This window comes from Mus musculus, chromosome 13, assembly GCF_000001635.26.
Source record: "Mus musculus strain C57BL/6J chromosome 13, GRCm38.p6 C57BL/6J".
Classification (NCBI taxonomy): domain Eukaryota; kingdom Metazoa; phylum Chordata; class Mammalia; order Rodentia; family Muridae; genus Mus; species Mus musculus.
Window position 1 is genome coordinate 44,616,632 of NC_000079.6, and position 23,987 is coordinate 44,640,618.

At 46.0% G+C, this 23,987-nt stretch overlaps 1 long non-coding RNA gene across 1 annotated transcript in view; it reads right to left on the reverse strand.

Annotated features, from left to right (window-relative positions):
- Gm40931 overlaps window positions 1-20,378 on the reverse strand; it is a 63,428-nt gene extending 43,050 nt beyond the window's left edge. Inside the window, exon 1 of the long non-coding RNA XR_873343.1 lies at window positions 20,331-20,378. This is a non-coding gene — a long non-coding RNA (predicted gene, 40931). The remainder of the gene's footprint in view (window positions 1-20,330) is intronic.
- Window positions 20,379-23,987: the final 3,609 nt, after the last annotated feature.

A 23,987-nucleotide genomic window follows, 5' to 3' on the forward strand; every position in this document is an offset into this window, starting at 1 on the left:
GCAGGACCACGAACCAAATTGTTTTCTAGTGCTGAGGACTGAACCCATGGCCTTGAATATGTATATATTACTATACATTTCTATTGTTATTGTGTGCAGGTGCTTCTCTGGGTAGCCCTGGCTATCCTGGAGCTTGCTATGTAGAGCAGGCTAGCTTCTGCCACTCCCCTCCCCATGAGAGGTGTGTACCACCATACCCAGCAAGTTTTTCTTCTTTGCAAACTAGCATGTCTTTTGGTAATTTTTGTAGCAACAGAAATGGTGCCAAGGCAAGAGTCTATTTTTTGCCCTTTCACTTAGAAAGAACTGTTTGTTTGTTTGAAGACCTGAATATTTTATTTGATGTATGAGTACCTGCAAGGATGTACGTATATGTGCCAAGTTTGTGCCTGGTACCTTCAGAGGCCAGAAAAGCATGTGAGATTCCTTGAAGCTGGACTTTGAAACAGTTATAAGCTACCATATGAGTGCTGGGAACTGACCATGGGTCCCCTACAAGAACAGCAAAAGCTCTTAGCTGCGGCTGCCATCTCTGCAGCCCTGAAAGAGCACTTTGTTTATGTGCACCCCTCAGCACCTGCCCAGACCTTCCCACAGCTGGCACTGGCACCTGACACTACTTTACCGTGGTCATTGTCACACCTTAGAGTTTTCTAGTGGCCCACTTTACTACTGCTTCCACACAAATGCCCACAAAAGCAAACTCCCAGGAGGCTTCCGGTTCAACTAGTCATCTACCCACACACACTCACAGTTGAGTTTGGATGTAAGGGCCGCTGGTGGGTGACATGAACACCAACAGGTCCTGATAACTGTTGGGAAGAGTTGGAGTTTGCTAAGGATCAAAGCCCAGGGTCTTTCCCACGAGCATGCTACTAAGAGCTGTATTGTCCTTACCCCAAACACACATACCTTTGTTTATCCATTTGTTGTTTGTGTTTGTGACACGGTCTTGCTCTACACACAGACTGACCTAGAATTCAGTATACAGCCCAGGCTGGCTCCTTACTCTTGGTTCTCTTACTCTTACTCAGCCTTCTGAGTGATGGGATTGAAGTAATATACCACCACCCATGGCTCTGGAAACGTTTTTTAAAAACCTGAAGTCATGCTTTGGGGATCATTTCATCCCACCTGGAAGATGAATTATTCCCACACAGATTCCTACATCTCTTCTCAACCTAAATTCCAATTATGCTCAACACTGGCAAGCATAAAGCCTTGTTTGGTATGAATCAAGTGGGTCGCTTTCCTGGCACATATACGGGGTCTTTCTTTCCCAGATCAGTGTAGTAGCCCATCCCAGGTGTACATGTGTTGATCCCTGAAGGCCACGCCTCAGGACACAATACAGAATGGGCCTCATAGACCTTGACTCTGGTCTCCAGGTCACCTGAGCTTTCGGCTTAATTCTGAAAGACTGTAATCTAACCTAAGATCTTGCCAGGTGTCTGCGGCCAAATTTGCCCAGGGTGCTTCTCCTCCACCGGGAACCAAGAAGGGATCGCTGGTGGTTTAGACAGCTGTAGGAAAGCCAGCTTTAAGAGTCCTAATTACTAGTTTAAATAACAGAGTACAGCGGGCTCTGGTAACGTGATATATTTTATTGGGCTTGTTCATACACACGACGAACAGAAGCTACAGTTTATGCACCTTAAAGTTACTTATCTGAGGCCCTGTGATCTGGAATTATGGAAGGGAATGAGGTTGGAGGACTGGTAGCTCTCAAATATGTACCCCACACAGCCAGTGACAGGCCCAGCAAGGCCAGTGACAGGCCCAGCAAAGATGTCTCCATACTGTCTCCTTCAGATCACCTAATTCATGGGGATATTTTTTTTTCTTGACTAATGCATACTAAACTTGTGTTTCCCGGGGTAATTTATGAGCCTGACCTTTGATGAGTTCAGGTGTCCTCTAATAAAAACGTCACCACATGATTCATGAGGAGAAAGACGGACTTGGAACTTCAGATATTCAGAAGCATTTTCCAAACAGGAAGGTGGCTTGGCTTTACCACAGCCCACTCTCCCCAAGCCCCTGGGTTTCTAAGCTCCTTTGTATCTTTGAACATTTTTATGTTAGATCTTGGCAGCAGAAGACCTGGTCTCAATGGAAGAACCTGAGAGTTCAAGGACACAGCCTGGCCCAAATAGAGAAACAAAGAGAGCTAAGGTTTCTGGGGTTGGTTGGCTTTTACAGCTTGGAGACATTTGGAGTCTGCCTCAATGGACAAACGAAACCCCTTAGGGCTTAGAGTATTAATTGCCTTGGACAGCCACCACAAGATTCCAAAACCCAACACTCTGGGGGAGAGTTTACTCTGTGCCTCTTGATTTTCTTTCCTTTCTTTCTTTCTTTCTTTCTTTCTTTCTTTCTTTCTTTCTTTCTTTCCTTCCTTCCTTCCTTCCTTCCTTCCTTTCTCTCTCTCTTCTTTCTTTCTTTCTTTCTTTCTTTCTTTCTTTCTTTCTTTCTTTCTTTCTTTCTCTGCCTTAACGTTACAGTTTGAACACAGGACCTTGCACTAAGCTATACTCACTGAGCTAAAGCCCATGCCTTTCTCTGTTGATGCTGTCGATCCTTGATGCCTTATGAAATAGGATCACATTAGTCACGCTGTCCTCCAGGGCCACTTAGCCTTCTTCCTGAACTCTTTATCAGTTTCTTCCCTCTGCCTTTGTCTCTCTCCAAGTCTCTTCTCATGCAAAGACACCAATCTCATAGGGTTACAGGGCTCACCCCGTCCATCCAATATGATTCCATTTTAACTAGTAACATCAGCAACAACCTTGCCATCATAGCCCCCCACCTCCAGCCCCCCTCCCCTGCACCTCCACCCCCACGTATACCCACCTCCGCCAAAATTGTCACATTCTAAGCAACCAGTGTCAGGAGGCTGCTATGTCTGTTTGGGCTACCATCACAGCAATGTAGGTTGAGTTGTTTGTTTGTTTGTTTGTTTGTTTAATATTTATTTATTTAACGTATGTGAGTACACATTGTTGCTGTCTTCAGACACACAAGAGGAGGGCATCTGATCACATTACAGATGGTTGTGAGCCACCATGTGGTTGCTAGGAATTGAACTCAGGACCTCTGGAAGAGTAGTCAGTGCTCTTAACCACTGAGCCATCTCTCCAGCCCCTAGGTTGAATATTCTTATCCAAAGTATTTGACTAGGCTGGAGAGATGGCTCAGCAGATATGAGTACCATGGTTTAGATTCTAGCACTCCACAGAGGAGTTCACAAACACCTGTAACTCCAGCTCCTAGAGAGTCAAAGCTCCATTCGATGGTCACTTGCACACACACACACACACACACACACACACAAGCATGCAACACAAATTTTTAAAAAATAAATAATCTTTAAAATATTTGGGGGCTGGAGAGATGGCTTAGTGGCTGAGAGAACTGTTGTTCTGTTAAGTTCTTAAGACTCGGGTTCAATTCCAAAAACTACATGGAAGCTAAGAACCATCTGTAACTCCAATACCAGAAGATCCAACAGCCTCTTCTGACCTCTGAGGATACTAGACAGACAGACACAGAGAGAGACAGACAGAGAGACAGACATACTACATACATGAAAGCAAAACATTTATATGCATAAAATAAATCTAATAAAGTAAAATATTTGGGACTACAGGTATTTTAAAGTTCTTTTTCTTTCAAAATTTGAAATGTACACATATTTTCTCATTTCTTATCTTGGTTTTTTGCTTTTGTTTTGTTGTTGTTGTTATTGTTGTTTTTGGTTTTTTTAAAGATAACATCTCACTGTATAGTCTGGCTAGCCTAGAACTTGCTATATAAACCAGGCTAGCCTTAAAGTCACAGAGACCTGCCTACTTCTCCTCCTAGGGCTGGGATTAAAGTCATTTGCTGCCAAGCACTCCTTGGAATAGATAGATACAGTGAAACATCTTGGAGAGGGAATCCAAATCTAAACATAAAATTCACTCCTGTTTAGCATACAACTTATAACATAGCCTCAGTGCAATTTTATATATTTGTATATAACCTAATACAGGGAACAACGTGTCATGGTGTGAGATGACCATACCAGTGCTTTAAAAAAAATGCAGATTTTGGATTATTCTAGATTTGGAATTTTTGGATTAACGGTACTAAACCTGTATCAGACTAGGGGACTTAAGTCATAGAAATTTAATTTTTTTTCATGGTTCTAGAGACAAGAAACCCAAGAGAGCAGGAAACAGCAGGTTCTGACTCTAGTGAGGAAACTCTTTCTAAACAAAAGAAATCCATCAGATCGGGCTGGTGAGATGGCTCAGTGGATAAGAGCACCCGACTGCTCTTCCAAAGGTTCGGAGTTCAAATCCCAGCAACCACATGGTGGCTCACAACCATCCGTAAAAAGATCTGACTCCCTCTTCTGGAGTGTCTGAAGACAGCTACAGTGTACTTACATATAATAAATAAATAAATCTTTAAAAAAAAAAAAAAAAAAAAAAAAAGAAATCCATCAGATCACTGTGCCCTCGTGCATTAGAGACAGGGAGCTGCCTTGTATCTCCTCATTGGGTACCAATCCCTTCATGACCGCATCTAATTCCCCTGGAGACCCTATCTCCAAACATCATCACTGTAGCGGTATGATAGCTAGATCTAAATGTTAATTTAAATGTTCATTTGACACAACCTAGAGTCACCGAAAAGGAGAGTCTATGTGAGGGATCGGTCTGTGGACATGTCTGGTGTGTATGTATGTGCCTTGATTGTGTTAATACACGAGAGCAGTACCATTTCCTGGGCTTGGGTCCTAGAATACAAGAGAGGTGTCCTAATTAGGATTTGTCTTGCTACAATGAATCACCATGACCAAATAGCAAGTTGGGGAGGAAAGGATTTAAGGAGCTGACACTTCCAGATCATATTTCATCTGAAGGAAGCCAGAACAGGGACTCAAACAGGGCAGGAACCTGGAGGCAGGAGCTGATGCAGAGGCCATGGAGGGATGCTGCTTACTGGCTTGTTCCCCAGGGCTTTGTTCAAGCTGCTTTCTTATAGAACCCAGGACCACCAGCCCAAGGGTGGCTCCACCCACAATGGGCCCTCCCACCTCAGTCACTAATTAAGAAAAGGCCCTACAGCCTGATCTTATGGAGGCATTTTCCCAGTTGAGTTTCCCTCCTTTCAGATGATCCTAGCTTGTGTCAGGTTGACATAAAACTATCTAGGACAAGGGGAGAGAGTGAACTGAGTCACAGCGAGTATGAATGTATCCTCTGTTCTCTGGCCTTGGGATTCTTTTTGTTTGTTTGTTTTTTGTTTGGGGGGGTGTTTGTTTTTGGAGTTTTGTTTGTTTGTTTTTCGGGACAGGGTTTCTCTGTGTAACCCTGGCTGTCCTGGAACTCACTTTGTAGACCAGGCTGGCCTCGAACTCAGAAATCTGCCTGCCTCTGCTTCTGCCTCACAAGTGCTGGGATTAAAGGTGTGCACCACCACGCCCGGCTTAGCCTTGGGATTCTTGCTGTCAGACATCGCTGCTGCTCACTGACTCTGATCTCTTTTCTTCCAGGCTACAGGAGTTTGAGATTTTCAGCCCCTGAATGTATGTGGCAAGGCCATTAGACTCACTTTCGCCAGCTCGTGACCATGGATATGAGGTAACCAGCTACCTCAAGTCCCTGTCACTTTGACTTCCTGAGGGAATGGTGGGTGTAACCTGGATGTGAAGCCAGATGAATACTTTCTCTCTCTAAGTTGCTATTGTCCGAGATGTCTTATCACAGCAACAGAAAGTAGGACACGGGGTTAGACCTTCAACATAGACTGGGGTGTGAGGTACACATCCAATCCAAAGACCTCATCTACCTATTAGGTGACACACACCTGCCAGACCACCCACCTCCCTGTGCAGTGAACAGGAAAACAGTTCAAGTCCTACAGATTAACTCCTCCAATGTGCAAGGATTCCAGGCCACTGACGTCAGATGACCCCAGATCAGTCCTTTAATAACCACCCCTGTGCCACTAGCATTTGTGTGCCACACTCCCCACACAACCTTTGCAACAGGGGAGGGGACAAATCAAGAAGGTCACCGTTCCCCTCCTCCCTCAGAAAACTGGGCCGGCTAGTCAGCAGAGAGAATTCTCAGGGGGAACGTTGCCCAGCTCCAGAAGTGGCCTTGGAAGCTGGCATGGTCCCCTGATTGGAAATAACCCCAAGGGAAGGACAGCCTGGCTGGGACCCAGGCTGACAGATTCCCTCTGGGGCTCCCACAGACCGGTTTAGCAGGAACTGCCCTCTGCACCCCTTACACTGTTCATGTTAGCACAGCCGGTCGAGGAGACAGCTTGTATTTCACCTTCAACAACAGTCCTTGTCCCCAGTCTCAGCACCCATGCCACACTGCAGGACTGCAAGCCCCTTCTGTTCTCTAGCCATCCCCCTCTACACACACTGCCTTTCCTACCCCCTACCCCAGGGGTTTAAGGAGGCACCATGCGCTGTTTGGGAACACTGTGCCCCATCTCTATTAATAATGCATGCAGAGAGCCCATCTCCGAGGAGCTCCAAGTGCTTTCCAGGCATTATCTAATTAGCCCTCACCACATCCCGGTGAGGTTCAACAGATGCTGAGCTCCAGCGAAGCCATCAGGGAAAAAAAAAAAAAAGAAACATTGGCTCAAACAGAGCAGCTAAGGTACACGGGCCTCCTCCTGGCTCTCCACCAAAGCAGGAGGCACACAAACGGGCCTTACTCAAGGAGTGAGTGATACCCAAATACATGAAAAAGCAACTGTTTCCACGCCCAACAACACGACTGACACAGCAAAAGCAGGCCATGACACAGGTCGGCCACAAACTCCAACACTTCCGAGACCATCCAGTGAGTGTGGGAGGTGTCTGTGATGGACTCACACATGTTCCAGCTTCCAGTCAGGACATCTGACCTAGAGTGCGGGAGGCCAGTAAGATGGCTCAGCTCTTACAGACACTTGCCACCAAGTCTGAGGATCTAAATTCAATCCCTAGGCCTGACACAGTGAACAAAAGCAACTGACTTCCTCAAGTCATCCTGTGACTCCACGCAAGCACTGTGACACACATACACACACACATACACACACACACACACACACACACACACACACACGAGAGCAATAAACAAACAAAATAGATGAAGAATGGAAAACTTAGCATTAAAAAATAAATTGAGTGATTGAACTTTACTGGATGCTCCTCTAGGCAAGCATGAGTTCATTTTTTCATTGTTTTCCAGGCAGGGGGAAGTAGGTTGTCGCACTATGAAGTGCCACACTATGCATCCCAATCCTGCCCCTGCCTCCAGAGCGCTGGGACGGTTGCAGATGCTCAACCTACAGCTGCAATCTCCTTCCGAGAATCATCTGCCTTCTCAAGAAAGAGACCTATGGATGGGGCTGGAGATGAGGCTCAGTGGTAGAACACTTGCCTAGATATGCAAGTTCCATCCAGACCTACAAAGTAATAATGAATAGCAATAGGAAGAGGAGGGAGAAGGAGGGGGAGGAGGAGGAGAAGAGGGAGGAGGAGGAGGAACTGAGCATGATAGCCCAGGCCTGCAATTCCAGACTGAGAGACTGAGGGAGGAGATCCTCTCGTGCCACGCCAGCCTGGCCTCTGTAATAAGGCCCTCTGTCCACAAAATTAAAAAGAATTGGTGGGGACTGGAAGTGGTAGTGTAATGTGTTGCAGTGCTGGGGACTGAGTGGGCCTTGTTCCAGAGGTACCTTATCAGTGAAGTAGATACCCAGTAGGTAGGTATGGTAAGCTTGCTGAACTTTCTGAACCAGGCGTGGGGGCTGGGATATGACAACCTCACCTTCCTGGAAGTCCAGGGATCTGGATTTTCTTCAGGGCTTTATTTCGACTGAGAAGGTTAACCCTAAATTTCAATCTGATTGAAGCACAGGAGGCCCAGGTTAAACTTTATAGCTGTGTGTGTCTGAGAGGGCAGTTCTGGATAAGATTAGCAGTTGAATACATGGACTGGATTAAAAAGAAAAAAAGCTATCCTCCCTGACATGGGTGGGCTTCACCCAACCAGTGGAGGGCCTGAGATGACAAAAGGTAAAAAGGGAGGCATTTGCCCTTCCATCTTGAGCGTGAGCTGAGCTGGCCCTTGTCCCAGCACCAGTTCCTCCGGTTCTCTGGCCTTGGGATTCTTGCTGTCAGTTATCGCTGCTGCTCACTGACTCCGATCTCTTTCCTTCCAGGCTGCAGGAGTTTGAGATTTTCAGCCCCTGAATGTATGTGGCAAGGCCATTAGACTCGCTTTCGCCAGTGAACAGTGGGCGGAGCGATGTCTGTCACTGGCAAGTGGAAACATTCAACTGCTGCCGCAGGTCTCTCCTGTTCTCTTCTTCTTTGTGGTCGCATCGAAGTCACACACAGAGGCTGGCCTGCATCTGTCAGGTTGCAGGAGTGACCGGCATGGCCTGAACCGCCCTGCTAGCCTGTAACACATGTACAAGACTCGGGTACCGTGGGGAAGCGTGTGCTTAGCATGGGAGAGGTCCCAGGTTCAGTCTCAGGCACCAAAATAAACAAAAACAAAAGCCAAGAGCAAGAGATACATTTGTTCCTTTTCCTTCTGTTTTTGTTGGCCGTGGTTTGGTTTGGTTTGGGGTTTTTGTTGTAGTTACTGCTTTGTTTTTAATTTTTAGATAATATACATATTTACCTATTGTATGTGGTATGTGTGTGGCCTCTTGTGAAGATCAGAGGACAACTTGGAGAAGTCGGTTCTCTCGTTCCACTCTGTAGGTTCTGGGAATCAAACTTAGACCTTCAGGCTTATCGGAGGGTGTTCTTACCTAATAGACCATCTCTTCTCCTCCTCTTTTTCTTTTCTTTTCTTTTCTTTTCTTTTCTTTTTTTTTTTTTTTTTTGAGACAACGGCTCACCCAAGGTGACCTTGGAATTATTTCTTTTCCTCCCCCTGCCCCCTGGCCCCCGCCCTGTTCTCTGTGTCTGTGTGTGTCTGTGTGTGCCTGTGTCTGTGTCTGCGTCTGTGTGTGCGCGCACGTTTGATGTGTGTGCATGTCTGTGTTGGGGTTCGAAGATAACTGTGGGATAGATCCTTGTCATCCGTGTAGTTCAAGACAACGTCTTGCCACAGCATATGCCAAGGTTGCTGCTCCCTAAGCACCTGGGGATTCTCCAGTTTCTGCCTCCCACTTCACAGCCCCTTTGCTTTACATGGGTTCTAAGACGTAAGCTCAGATCTTCACGTTTTCAAATTCAGACCCTTGCACTTGTAAGGCAAGCATTTTACCCACTAAACAAAGCGTTTTTTTTTTTTTTTTCCTGTTTTTCTCCTCCCCTTAGGGGATGGGGATTTCCCCAAGGTAACCCAAGCTGGCCTCAAACCCGTGAGTTCCTCTGCCTCCGAGGTACTGGGATGACAGCTATACCCAGCTAATAGGACTGTCACAGTTTGGCTTTGGTTATTACCAGGTCTTTGCCTAGTCTGGCCTTACCGATACACTGTCCAGAACACTCGGTCAGTGTCATGCTCTGCTCTGCCTCAGCCATCAGCTGAAGCTGGACAGTAATCTCCCTCAAACCAAATGATTTAGTATCCGCCTCCAGGAGTTCAGGTATGAGCTAATCGTGCGATAGTGAAATTGCAACCATTGTAGAAAACATAAGTCTTTTTTCCCCATGGTGGGAGTGAATGACTCGTTCTGGGGATGCTATCTCAGAAAGAATGGAATGTTGTTGCCTGAACGTTACCTCCTAGGTGAGCTGTAGCAATAGCAACACCTGCAAACTGTAGACAGAGACAGGCAGCCCTGAACCTCAGAAACGAGCAAGTAGAGGTCAGACAGGCAGTGCTTCACAGAGGCAGAGCTCCTGAGTTCGATTCCCCACACATTAGCTAGCTGATCGTTGCATTAGTACAGATACAGAGCTGCATATATTTCAATAATCAACGTATTATCTTCCAGAACACAAAATGTTGACTTCAGTTAGGTTTTGAATATTCCCAAGAAAGGCAACAGAATTGAATCTCGGAGTCAGAAGGGATGTAAAGAAACATCTGGTGTGTCACCACTGGTAGATGAGGGACCAAGACAGAAAAGCAACTTCATTTCCATAGGATAATCTGCATTCCTGGTTTCTCCCTGACTTCTGAGCCCATCACCATTAGGCTGGACCCTGTCAGGGTCCATTAAAGGAGATAAGGTCCCGGGAGTTCCTAGTGGCTTTGCTGGCGCAGTGTCAATAGCCAACAATGGCTGAGTGCTTTTTATCAGGCACTCCTCCCGTTGCACTATTAAAGTGGTAGGCAGAGACAATAAATAACTGACACTCCCCTTATCGGTTATACCGAGAAGGAGCCAGGACCTTGAGCTCGACCCAGCAAGCAGCCCCTGTTGTTTATAGAGGCTCAGAGTTGACTCAGAGCTGGGGACACTCAGCCTCGCTTGCCAAGCACCCTCACCAGAGACTTGAAACTGCTCGGCAGAGAGCAGGAATGTGGTGAAGTATCTATCACTGTAATGCAGCACTTGCGAAGAGAAGGCTGAAGAACCGGAGTTCAAGACCAGCCTCGGAGAAGGAAAAGAAGGAGAAGAAGGAAGAAAAGATGCACCATTTGAAGCTGAGAGAGGTTTCCTACTAAAACTCTAAGAAAGTCTAAGAAATACTGCGAGGCCCAGGCCAGATACCCCTACAGCAATATAGCATACAAGAGGGCAGTATCTGCTACTAGTTGTCACCTCAGAGAAATGAACAGCACAGACACCAGAGCTTCTATTGCTCAGTGAGGGCCTGAGATGCCTGGAGGCAATTCTTCAGGGGCCAGAAGTCCCAATGCCCTGTAAAGAAGCAGTCAGTGACTGTCATCGAAACAGCTATTATGGGCTAGTGAGATGGCTCAGCAGGTGAGAGCACTGACTGTTCTTCCGAAGGTCCTGAGTTCAAATCCCAGCAACCACATGGTGGCTCACAATGGCACGTAATGAGATCTGATTCGGCTGAAGTTAGCTACAGTGTACTTATGTATAATAATAAATAAATCTTTAAAAAAAAGAAAGACCTAGCAAACACAGAAGTGGATGCTCACAGTCAGCTAATGGATGGATCACAGGGCTCCCAATGGAGGAGCTAGAGAAAGTACCCAAGGAGCTAAAGGGATCTTCAACCCTATAGGTGGAACAACATTATGAACTAACCAGTACCCCTGAGCTCTTGACTCTAGCTGCATATGTATCAAAAGATGGCCTAGTCGGCCATCACTGGAAAGAGAGGCCCATTGGACAGGCAGACTTTGTGTGCCCCGGTACAGGGGAACGCCAGGGCCAAAGGGGGGGAGTGGGTGGGTAGGGGAGTGGGGGTGGGTGGGTAAGGGGGACTTTTGGTATAGCATTGGAAATGTAAATGAGCTAAATACCTAATAAAAAATGGAAAAAAAAAAAAAAAAAAAAGAAAGAAACAGCTGTTATGATATGGATTCCATGTCAGCCGCAGGATTCAGGCAACCATAGGCGGCAGATTGTGACTCCGGCTCAATCGGACAAAGAGCATCAAGGATAAAGTTTCCATCTGCTGAGGGCATCCAGGGCAGAACACATAAGTAGAAGCAAGACCATCAAAGCAAAGACCAGGCTATCATCAAAGGCATCGGGGATCAACTATGGTGTTAAGTATTAGAAGGGAGTCCTGGGCCAGCAGGATGGCTCAGTAGGTAAAGGTACTTGCTATCAAATCTGAGTTCTATCCCCAGATACCATGTGGTAGGAGGAAAAAACCAACTACCACAAGCTATTCTCTGACCTTCACACATTCACATCATGTTATTGGGTGTGCCCATACACACATACTTATAGGAAGACACACATATGTACATACACACACATAAGCACACAAATAAAATAAATCAATTCTTTAAAGGTAGCTCTGGGACTTAGGAAATGGCTTTTCAGATAAAGTGCTTGCCCTAGGAGATACAGGACATGAATTCAGATCTTCAGAACCTACATAAATTTAGACACAGCCATTCCAATGATACTATGGGAAGTCATGGATGAAGACAGGAGAACACTAGGATCTCCCAAGCCAGCTAGCCTGATGTGTACAGCAACAAGCTAGAAACCTTGTCTCAACAAGGTGAAGGTGAGGACCGAGGTTGTCTTAGGACCACATGGAGCACCAGGGTATGCATACCCACACATGCACACGCACACACAAACACACAAACACATACTAATAAATAGATAGGAGACAAAAGGTAACCTTGGAATTGCCTGTCATGTCCATGTATGTCTTCAGTCCCAGCAATCAGAAGGCAGAAAGAAGCAGGTGAATTTCTGTGGGTTCCAGGCCAGCCTGGTCTACATAGGGCACTCCAAGACAGCCAGGGTAACATAGAGCTCTCTCTCTTTCTCTCTCTCTCTCTCTCTTGCTCGCTCGCTCGCTCTCTCTATCTCTATCTCCCTCTCTCTGTGTCTCTGTCTGTCTCTGTCTCTCTCAGATATGAGTAAGTATGTTTTGAGATAGGCTCTTACTTACTATATAGCCATGGCTGGCCTGGTATTCAGTATATAGTGCAGGCTGGCTTAATGCCCACAACCACTAGATTGCTGGGATCACAGATGTGCACCCCTATACCAAGCTCCAGTGATTCCTTTAAATTGGCTAAAACAAATGCTGACAAATTCCCAAACGAAGCCCAGGTCTCTTCAGTTCATCCCCTCGAAGACCCCCTAGCAGCAGGCACCCTCTTCTCCCTCTAAAATACAGTTGTTGGATCTGGGGGGTTGTTTTAGTCTTTTCTTTTGTTTTGTTTTTACTTTTGATTTTTTACCCCAGAGACTAATTTCTGGGTTTTTATCTGATCTCGATTTTTGTTCAAGCAAATCTTTTCTCCTGCCTGTGTTCAGGAGCAGTAGCGGAAACTGCCAAATGGTGTACTCTCCCTCACACTTTGCCTTGGTGTCAGGAGGAAAATTAGACAAACCGTAAAACTGTGTTCCACACTTCATCCCATGTTATAGAACAAAGACCCTCCCAAAGGTTCGGGGTTCCGCATTCCAAATGTCAGCTCTCTATCAGCCAAGGCATGGATGGACTGAGGGAAGCTGCAAAGCTAGTGACTTGGTGATTGTGGGGACAGCTCTGGGTCACCCCACAGCAGGACAGGGGAATCCTGAGGTAGAGCCCTGCATGGTCAAGGTGGCTGTTGTCTGAGGCCAGCCATACCCACAAGGACACTCAGCATCTCTTCCTTCCTTCCTCCCTCCCCTCCTCTTCCCTCCCCTCCCTCCCTCTTCCCTCCTTCCCTCCCTCCCCCACCCTCTCTTTCTCCCTCTCTCTCCTAAGCAGCAGGACCATAATCCCAAGGGGCAGCCTGATACCTGCCAGAGTAGCCTCAAACTCATAGGCTCTATCCCATCTCAGCCTCCCAAGTTGCTAGGATGACAGGCCTGTGCCACATGGGTCCAAAGCACTCAACTCTGCCACCCTCTAAAGGCACTGCCACTTTACACTCACTGCTGGTCAAACAAAGGCTTAAGCATGAAACCCAGGCTCCTTAAAGTGAAGAAGCCCTCCAGGGTACAGCCTCTGCCGAGTGAGTCCTCCCTCCTTCTGCTTCCTCATCCAACCTGAGCAAGTCTCTGTTGCAATCACGCTAGGAGTGTCAGGAATGTGGCTGTTAATAACCAGCTGTGTCTCCTGACTAGGGGGGCTGCTTATCTGAAATCATCCCAGTGAAACACTACACGCCAAGACACATGCAGGCACGAGCAGACACATAGGCATAAGCGGCGAAGGATTTTTAAGCTGGGAGTTTTACCAGTGTTCTCTTGTTTGTTACTGTGCTGAGGATAAAACCCAGGGCCTATGCACGCTAGACAAACACTACCTCTTCCCCATGCTCACAGTGCCCTGTGTCAATTTTACCGTGTTTCATTGATGTCATTTTGGTTTCAGTTGGTTCTCTTTATGACTTGTATGTTGTGTGTCTGTGTGACTGTGTGTAGAGGTCACAGAGCAACTTTCATCTCCCACCACTGGGGTCCTGAGGATAGAACTCAGGTAGTCAGACTTGGTGGCAAATGCCTTTAACTGCTAAACCATCTCACAGGCTTAGCATGTTTTTGTTTTTGTTTTTGTTTTTGCTCCTTGTGTAGTAAGGGGCTGGCCTTGAACTCAGGACCCTCCTGCCTCAGCCTTCCAAGTGCTAGCGTTATAGATCTAAGCCACACTGCCCTTTCCGGCACCCATTTCTCAGTCTGTCTTTTCACCGCGTCTCTATCCCCATCCACAAACCTGAACCATGTACTTCTTAGATGAGTGCTGACCACTAAACTACATCACCAGATCTCTGTTTACTTCTTATTTTAAGACAGAGTCTCCCTAAGGTTGCTCAGGTGACCTTCTCCTCCTCCTCCTCCTCCTCCTCCTCCTCCTCCTCCTCCTCCTCCTCCTCTTCCTCCTCCTGATCCTCCCATCTGCTTGCATTAGAAGCAAACACTGAGCCTGGCTTACTTAACTCTCTATGAGCTGATGACTTGCTCTCTGGGGCTACCCCTCCAAGGTTAGCCAATTCCTAAACCTGGTAAGCAGCTGCCTCTCAAATGAACACCAACCCATCCGCAAGCAGTACCCCCACTGCCTCTACTTTGCTATGTCACAGTCTCCTCCCTAGCTACCTGCCATAGTTAACTTCAAAGCCAGTTACCAAGCAGCTAGAAACAGTCCCCACCCCACACCCCATCCCCAGCCCAGGGAAAATATTCAAACCTGCCAATTCTGAGCTTGTGTCATCATTACTTTTTTCGTCGATCGGACAAAATACCTGACCAGGGGTAATTCTGGCTCACAGTTTGAGGGTGAGAGCTATCAGGTCTTGCTACATGATCGTCATGTCACATTGGAACTCAAGAAGCAGAGAAATGAAAGATGTTCTCAGCTCACTTTCCTTCATTCCAGCACCTGGGATGTTCCCACACATACTCAGGGTGGGTCTTCTCTTCAACATGCCCAGAGGTGTATCATCTAGGTGATCGCAAATCCAGTAAAACTGACGAATGAAGGTTACTCATCGTGGCCTGCTTCCCCTGTCTTGGCCATTCTTCCCTAGGAAACCACAATAAAGGTTCTTGCCTCCACCTCCTGATTGACACATATAATCATAATCCCTTTGTGGTTCCTCCTAGCATGGCCTGGCCATGAGAACGGTAAGTAATGTACTTGAAAGAGAATAGAGAGGCTTTGCGCCGTCCAGTTCCAAACTGAAAATGTAAATATCGTTCACAACAGCCCAAAGGTAGAAACAGCACAAGAGCCCATCAAGCAATGTCTACATTGATAGACTGTGCTCTGTCCTGTCACATGCCGTAACATGAATGAGCCTTGGGGACATTATGCGAGATGAAATAGGTCAGACAAAAGAACAAGTACTTTATGATTCAATTGATGAAGAACCGAAAGTCATCAAATTCGTAGAGAGAGAAATAAGGATGGTGGTAGGGGTAGGAATGATGGAGAATGGAGAGGTTAGAGATAACAACATTGGTTTGGCTTGCTTTTCACAGGGTTTGTCTGTGAGAATCTGACTGTCCTACAACTTGCTCTGAAAATCAGGTTGCCTATGAATGGAGATTCACCTGCCTGTCTCCCAAGTCTGGATTGAAGGCATGTACTGCCTCTGCCCAGCCACATGGTTTTGTTTGTTTGTTTGTTTGTTTGTTTTTTTAAATACAAGGATTCATTGTGTAGACCAGGATAGCCTTGAACTCAGAGAGATCGCCTGCTTTTGCCTCCTAAATATGGGGGATTGAAGGCATGAGCCACCACACCTGACTAAAAACAGAACTTCTCTTTTACAGGGAAAAAAAAAACAAAGTTCCAGAAATGTGAGGCAATGATTGGACAGTACTATAAATATGTGTAGTGATACTAAATTATATACTTAGAAATTATTACGAAGAAGCCGAGTGTGGTGGCACACACCTTTAATCCCAGCACTTGGGAGGCAGAGGCAGGCAGATTTCTGAGTTCGAGGCCAGCCTGTTTTACAGAGTGAGTTCCAGGACAGCCAGGGCTACACAGAGAAACCCTGTCTCAAAAAAGAAAGAAAGAAAGAAAGAAAGAAAGAAAGAAAGAAAGAAAGAAAGAAAGAAAGAAAGAAAGAAAGAAAGAAATTGTTACAAACCAAGCATGTGAGGCTGGAGAGATGGCTCAGCAGTTAAGAGCACTGACTGCTCTTCCAGAAGTCCTGAGTTCAATTCCCAGCAACCACATGATGGCTGACAATCATCTGTAATGGGATCTGATGCCCTCTTCTGATGTATCTAAAGACAGCTACAGTATACATATATAAATTAAAATAATAAATCTTAAAAAAAAAAAAAGGGCAAGCATGTCAATGCATGCCTGTAATCCTAGCACTCAGGAAGCTAAAAGATAGCTACAATTTCAAGGTCAGCCTATTCCACAGAATAAGGTCCAGGCCAGCCAGGACTACACAGTTAGATAGTCTCAATTAACATAAGTAAATCCACTATGAACCATCACTGAACCATCATTTCCTTCTGTCTTTCTATGCTGTCTCGGCAGAACACCTCGTTCTGCAGTGCAACCTCTGTTAGACCACACCTTCAGTATCTTCTGCATTTTGCCTACATGCTCAAAGCCTAAGTCAGAATTCACATCCCAGTTTGGGCCCAGTCAAACTTTGACTATAGCTGCTGTGCCTAGCTTTTTACCCACTGCCCCTGCACCAATCTCCAAGGACAATCTTCAGTCTTTAAAAGGCCACCTTTGATAGACCAACCAATCCTAACACAAACACACACACACACACACACACACACACACACACACACACACACACCACATGCAATGGTCCCACTATAGTAACATATGTCTTACTCAGCGCTCCTCCACTGTGTTTCCCCTCTGCCCTACTTCTTTATTCTTCTATTACATCATGTGTGTTGGTAATTAGATTCTGAAGAGTGAAGTTCTAAGGAAGGTTAAGAGGCTGTTTGCATCCTTTAACGTGTAGCAAGGAAAGCAGCCCTGAGTAATGGCAGAGAGAAAAGAATGCATACCTCAGTGTATACTCCCTTTTCTTTCTATAGCACCAAGCTGCCTCTGTTTAACTATTTATTTCTATTTCTAACTATTTAACTTTGCATGAAAGCTTAGTCTTCAGGAAATGGCACTGTTTGAAAGGATTAAAAGGATCAAGAGGTGTGGCCTTGTTGAAGGAAGTAGTGGGAGGGGTTGAAGTTTCAAAAGCCTATGTCAAGCCGGAGTCAGTCTCTGTCTCCCCCACACCCCTGCGTCCCCATCCCCACCCCACCATCCTGGATCAGGATGTAGCTCTTAGCTACTTCCCTAGGGCCTGCCTGCAGGCTGCCCTGTTCCCCACTCTGATGGTAACTGAGTAAAATCCTTGTGAGATTACATCAGCCTGGCTGGGAGTATAACTCTGCCAGTAAAGTGCTGGTCTTGCATACATGAAGCCCTGAGTTTAAGTCCTAACACAACCAGGTTAGTGGCACTCATAGCCTAACCTTCAGAAAGTGGAGGCAGAAGGAGAGGAAATTCAAGGTCATTTTTAATTCCATGGCGTTTGGCTATATGGCTAGCTCAAGCCCAGCTTGGACTACCCCCCCAACTCTAACGCTATATCAAATACATACATACATACATACATACATACATACATACATACATGTGGCAAACCAAATAGAGACAGAAAAATAAATAAATAAAAAACAAACCTTAGAGCACTTCTGGTTTTGTTCTTGTTTTATTGAACCTAATAGTGGTTTTTGCGACAGTGACGCTTGCTCTAATTTTATCTCAACTTTGCAGGGGGACTGGTCCCAGGGTAGGCTTGGTTCATCTATTTCCTAGTCCATTAACCCATGGCTCTTGCTGCCTAGGCTGCTGTGTGGCCATTCTTTCAGATGGAACGTATACACAAGCTGCCTTCTCCTCCACATCGCTCTCGAAAAGAAAGCAAACAGCGCTTTGCCTTGCTGCAGAAGCCTCTCCGGGTAGACAGGCGGCCCTTTGTGGGTCCAACAGCATCCAGCAGGTATTTGTTAGTGGCCCATTACTTAGGACAGCGCACACTCTCCTCTGCCGACAAGCTCATCTTTCTGGGAGACTATTCCTTTCTTGTCTTAATGGATGCTGTCAGAGGCAGGATGTGGCTTTTGACTTCACAGACAAAAAAAAAGAAAGGAAAGAAAAGAAAAAAACGAATAATGGCTTCCCCTAAGGGTGGTGTGTTCTGCTGTCCCCATCAGCACTGGGATTTGATAAAGAGGAAGAGAGGAAGAATACGGAAAGTTTGAAACATTTGATAACTTTTGAGAGAAACGCAGATACGTAATTACAAGAGTTGCTTGCAATTTTTAATTAAAACTTGGGGCGGAAATGAACAGCCAGAAACAAGTGTCATTCATCATCCTAAACCGCCAACTAAGGTAAACACTGCCGCCACTCAGGGTTGGGAAGAACTGAGAGGAGAAAGGAGAGGAGTGATCGCTCTGGATATCAAGCAAATCAAATTACCCTGAAGGCCCTGCCAGACACCCGCATTAATCATTGGTTATCCCAGCTGCACACCTGTACAAAGGAGAACCTGGCTACCCAAAACAAACAAACAAAAAACCCCAAAGAAACCCAAAAAAAAAAAAAAAAACCCACACAGCTGGCAGAGCCGGCTAGCAGCAGGAGGGATGTGCAAGCAGGCAGCCCACCCTTGGACCAAGCCGGAAGTGTCAACCTCCGGGCCAGGTTTAACCAGAAGTAGCTGATTGGATTCCAGTCAGGGCTGGGCAATCCTCTTACTCTACAGCAGTTCTTTTGCTCTTTCCCAATCCCCCTCCCCTCCCTCCCCTCCCCTCCCCTCCCCCACTCTCCCTCCCCCTCCCCCTGCGGCTCCCTTTCTCTATGTCTGTGTATATGCACGCGTGTTTGTGTCTCCCCCACACCCCCTCCCCAGGAGTCCTGTGAATGGACAAAACAGCCTGGAAACCAGTTCCCCCGGAGAAAGGAGGCTTCCGGGTTAAACTCAGACGCTGTGACCCTGGTAAGGAGGCAGGTTGACCCTCCTTCCTCTCCTGTGTTTAAGGAGAGGGAACTGGGGTGACATGGGGACAGAGAGCCTCTGACTTTGTTTTCTTGTGTGGCCCAGGCTCTGTACACACACCCACAAGCTGTCCCGAGGACTGGGCACACACAGGAGGCTGGGAGCTATTTGTACTTGGTGAGCACTTTCAAGTGGGAGCCATCTGAGTGTGCGCCGTGTGGATGCCAAAGAGCATTTAGAGGGAACAAAATGATTTATTATTGGGGCCTCCACACACCCTCACTGAAAAAGGGAGAGAACTTCTCCCCCTAGCTCTTTATCATTAAAACCTTAAAGCAGCGGGGTCCATTTGGTCTCTTAAGCCAGCCTGGAAGGGAGTCACAGCTAATCAAGCAAGCCAGCTCCTCTCCACCAGCCGTCTCTGAGTACAACAATATGTAGAAGCTGGCACATAGACTGCAGGCCACTTTGATGTTAAGCAAGGGAGAGGACATGGGTGGGGTGGGGGGCTCCCAAACAATGCAAAAAAACTGTGTCTTAGTTTAACTCTCCCATGTCCTTCTTGCAGAACAAATCTGAGACCTATATAACTGGACTACCCTCCAGGGCATGTCAAATAACAAATAATTCCCATTTCACACACTTAGGCCCAAGAGCAGCACTTGCTTACAAGACAGAATGGCAGGTTTCCTCTTTTGAATCACTCACTTTGATTAAACAAGACACTGCTAATAAAAATTTTAAAAGAAGCAAAACAAAAACCACTGCTATCTTGTCACTGGGAGTGATGGTCTGAAAGGAACACTTGGGAGTCTGAGAAATAGCTCGTAAACAAGTGGTGGAGAGCAATTATTGGGGGAAGAGGGGCTAGCGAGATGGCTTAGCAGGTAAGAGCACTGACTGCTCTTCTAAAGGTCCTGAGTTCAAAGCCCAGCAACCACATGGTGGCTCACAACCACCGGTCATGAAACCTGACACCCTCTTCTGGTGTGTCTGAAGACAGCTACAGTGTACTTATGTATAGTAATAAATAAATCTTTGGACCTGAGCGAGCAGGGTCAACCGGAGCGAGCAGAAGTCCTAAAATTCAATTCCCAACAACCACATGAAGGCTCACAACCATCCGTACTCATATACATATAAATAAATAAATGAATAAATCTGTTTTTGTGTGTTTTTTTAAAAGAGCAATTATTGATCTTGCAGAGGGCCTGAGGTCAGTGTCCAACAGCTACAACCACCACTCACTGCACTTCCAGGGGATTCCCACGCCTTCTGACTTCCAAAGACTTGCACATGGTGCAGATCCAGACACACAAGCAAAACACCTATACACAAAGAAATAAACATTTTAAAAACTCCACATTCATTATTTCATTCTCTCCCCTGCAACTACCAGGTGAGGTCCTAGTTATTACCTCACCTTGAACTTGAAGGGACAGAAGTTAAGGGACAGTCTCTGCTCCACACATGGGTCTGAGGTCCCAGCTCTCTCTGTGGGATACAAAGTTTTGCTTGCTTCCATTTCCATGAACAAAGGTGGCAAAGCTCCCTTCCCTTGGGAATATGAAGCTCTATCTGAGGAAACACTCCAGACCCTTGCAAGTCATTCTTTGAAATGCTTTTAAACCTTTACTTCGCTGGACAAGGAGCTTTTCTGATGTATAGTCTATGTATGGTTTCAGGGTCTACAAATGAAGCAATGCAAGGGAAATGTCCAGAGGAACAGGCCCTGGATAGGGTAGGCAGGGGCTGCAATCCTCAGTCCTCCCAGGACCTAGAGGAGTGGAATCTGGCACCCCAAGACTCCTGTTATGATGTAAGGATGGGGGAAAGGTTCAGGAGCTGACCAACAACAAGGGGATCCAGGAACTCCAAAAGAACCCTAGCACACTCCCAGCTTCTTGGATTAGATACTCCATTCTCACAGATCACACCAAGGTGGCCCCTTCTTCATTAGACCCAAGTGTAAAGTCTTACAGGAGTGTCAGGGGACATGCCCCCTGTGAGCTGGAAGTGTAGCTTGAGGCTATCTTTAGATAAAGCCACCATGTAGAGGATCAATGTCCCTTGTGTGACCAATTAAATATATGAACTTAATATTATCACGTGCCTTATCTTGATCAGTTATTCAAACAGCCTCCTGTGAGCAGCATTATATCTGTAACACAGAACTGTTCAGCCACCTGGGCTAGCAAGATGGCTCCGCTGGGAAAAGTGCTTGCCAAACAAGCCCTGTAACCCCAGTTCAATCCCCAGGAATGGACATAAGAGTGGCAAGAGAGCCAGTTCTGCAAAGCTATCCTGCACGTGTTCACTGTGGCACACATGCCCATGCAAACAGATCACACACACACACACACACACACACACACACACACACACACACACACACGCAGACACAGTAATAATATGGTCTTGTTGTTGTTTTGTTTTCTAATTTTAAAAAGCCCAACGGCCTCCACAGTCACCACATCAACAATTTATGTAAGTAGGCTTTAGACCTCACAGAGGCCAAAGGTCTGTTTGTATATTTTATTTCATGTTGTTACTTATTTTCCTAACCAATTTACATAGAGCGGTTGCGAGCCACCTGACAGGGCGTGGGTGCTGGGGTCTGAGTGTCAGTCCTCATGAGGGGGCATCAAGTGCTCTTAACCACGTTGGCGAGCTCTCTAACCCCAGATCCAGCCTAGGAAGAATCGCACCCAAGGGCTGGAGAAACGGCTCGGCCATTAAAAGATAGACTCACAACCAAACAGACAAGAGTAGGTCTCAGAACATTATTTAAAGCCGGACAATTTTCAAGGAAGTTTTTCAACAGTTTACGATCTGTGGATGAGTGATTATAAATATTACTGGTAAGAAGCAATTTCACTCTCCATCTGGCTTCCTCTTTCTGTTTCTGTCTCTGTGCCTTCCTCCCCTCCTCACCCTTCATATTACTCCTATAGATATAGGAATGAGATTGGAAATCCAAGATATTAATTCAAATGTTATCTCTCTATTTAATATACCAAGTAGAAAGAGGGAAAGAGTAAGAAGAAAAGAGAAAAATAAATATATGTTACCCCCAAGAGTTTACTATTTAAAAAAAAAAAGAGTTTACTGTTTGGGGTCAGATCTGGAGGTGCTTGCCTATAAATCTAGTACTTAGAAGGTAAAGACTGGAGGATTAAGAATTCAAGGCCAGCCTCAAATATATATGAACTTTAAAGCCAACCCTGGGCCACACATATGACACAGTCTCAAAACAAAACAAAACAAAACAAACAAAAACAAGAACAAAATAAAACATAAAAAAAAAAGGTGCACGGGAAAAGAATGTACACTTTGGATCTGAAGCAAAACCATTTGTCTCACAGTGGAGTTACTGCTTTAGGCAAGATCCTTCAAGCCTGAGGACATCCTAAGTTAGAGTGGCCAGTGACCCCAGGACTGCTGTCATCAGCCTTCACAGAAAAAGACAGGAAGTTCTTCTTGTCTCAAATAGAGAAACAGGGATGGAGAGATGGCTCAGTGGTGAAGAACACTCACTGGCTGCCCTACCAGAGGACTCTCAAGTTCAATTCCAAGTACCCAGATGGCAGCTCAAAACTGTCTGTAATTATAGTTCCTGCTGATCTGACACCCTCTCCTATCATCTGAGGACAGGAAGCGTCCCTGTAGTACACAGACATACGTGTAGGTACAACACATAAAATCAACAATTTTTAAGAATTCAGACAGAGAAAGGAGCAAACATTTACCATTTACGACAGGAACAGTTTAACAAGAGTCACAGTTTATACATTCCCTGAAGAACCAAAGCGTCTATAGAGTCTGCTGACACTCATTCCTCCCTCAGGAAAGATGAGCTTACACTATCTACACATAGGAGTATCACTGGCCTCCCTCAGGAAAGATGAGAGTACACTATCTAGACATGGCCTCCACAGATGTCCCTTTCATCTTGGAGTAGAGCATCAACTCCTGGATGCCCTTCGTTCTAATGACCTGGTTAGAAGCATTAGTTCCCTTGTAAACTCCACAAAGGAAACATGGCAGTGTTTACCACATAAGAGCCCAATGCCAAGCTTGTTGTGATGTCATATGTTCTTAATATACTCAAAAGATAGAGACAGAGGCAGGAGGATCTCTGTGAGCTAGAGACCATCCTGGTCTATGTATTTTCACACAGTCTACCACATAGACACATCTCCAGCTTCACCTCCCCTGACGCACAACCCCCCCCCCCTTTTGGCATTTTACAATGATTCCATGGGCACCTAGCTGTACACATCAGAAGAGGGTGTCAGATCTCATTACGGGTGGTTGTGAGCCACCGTGTAGTTGCTCGTATTTGAACTCGGGACCTCTGGAAGAGCAGTCAGTGCTCTTAACTGCTGAGCCATCTCGCTGGCCCGTCCTGATTTCTTCAACACAAGCTCTGATGTGCTGTTTTATCTTCCCATGTTGGCATCTGTTATGTCAACAACCATTTCTCCAATACGCAGGTTTCTTAACTCCCTGTGCCAGAGTCTTGACCCCCCACCACAGAGGAACAGCAAGGAAAATTCAAGAGAAAACGTATATAAATATTTGTATAGCCTGACTGATCAACCAGAGCCTTCCCTTGCTAGTTTTGCCTAAAGCCTGCTAGATAGATAATGTTGAGTAAGAAGGCAATATATTGCTGATAAGCCAAAGAATCCATGAGAGGAAAGAACTGGGTTCAAAGTTACAAGCTTTTCCTGGAAATGGGCTGGTAGGCAGAAGTCAAATATTTCAGTAAGAGAAGAACTGAGCTAAACTCTAAACTACTAAGCCTGCAGCTCTTAGGCAAGTGTAAACTCATAAATGTATGCCTCTGCCTGCCTGCCTGCCTGCCTGCCTACTTGCTTTCTCCCTTCCTTCCCACCTTTT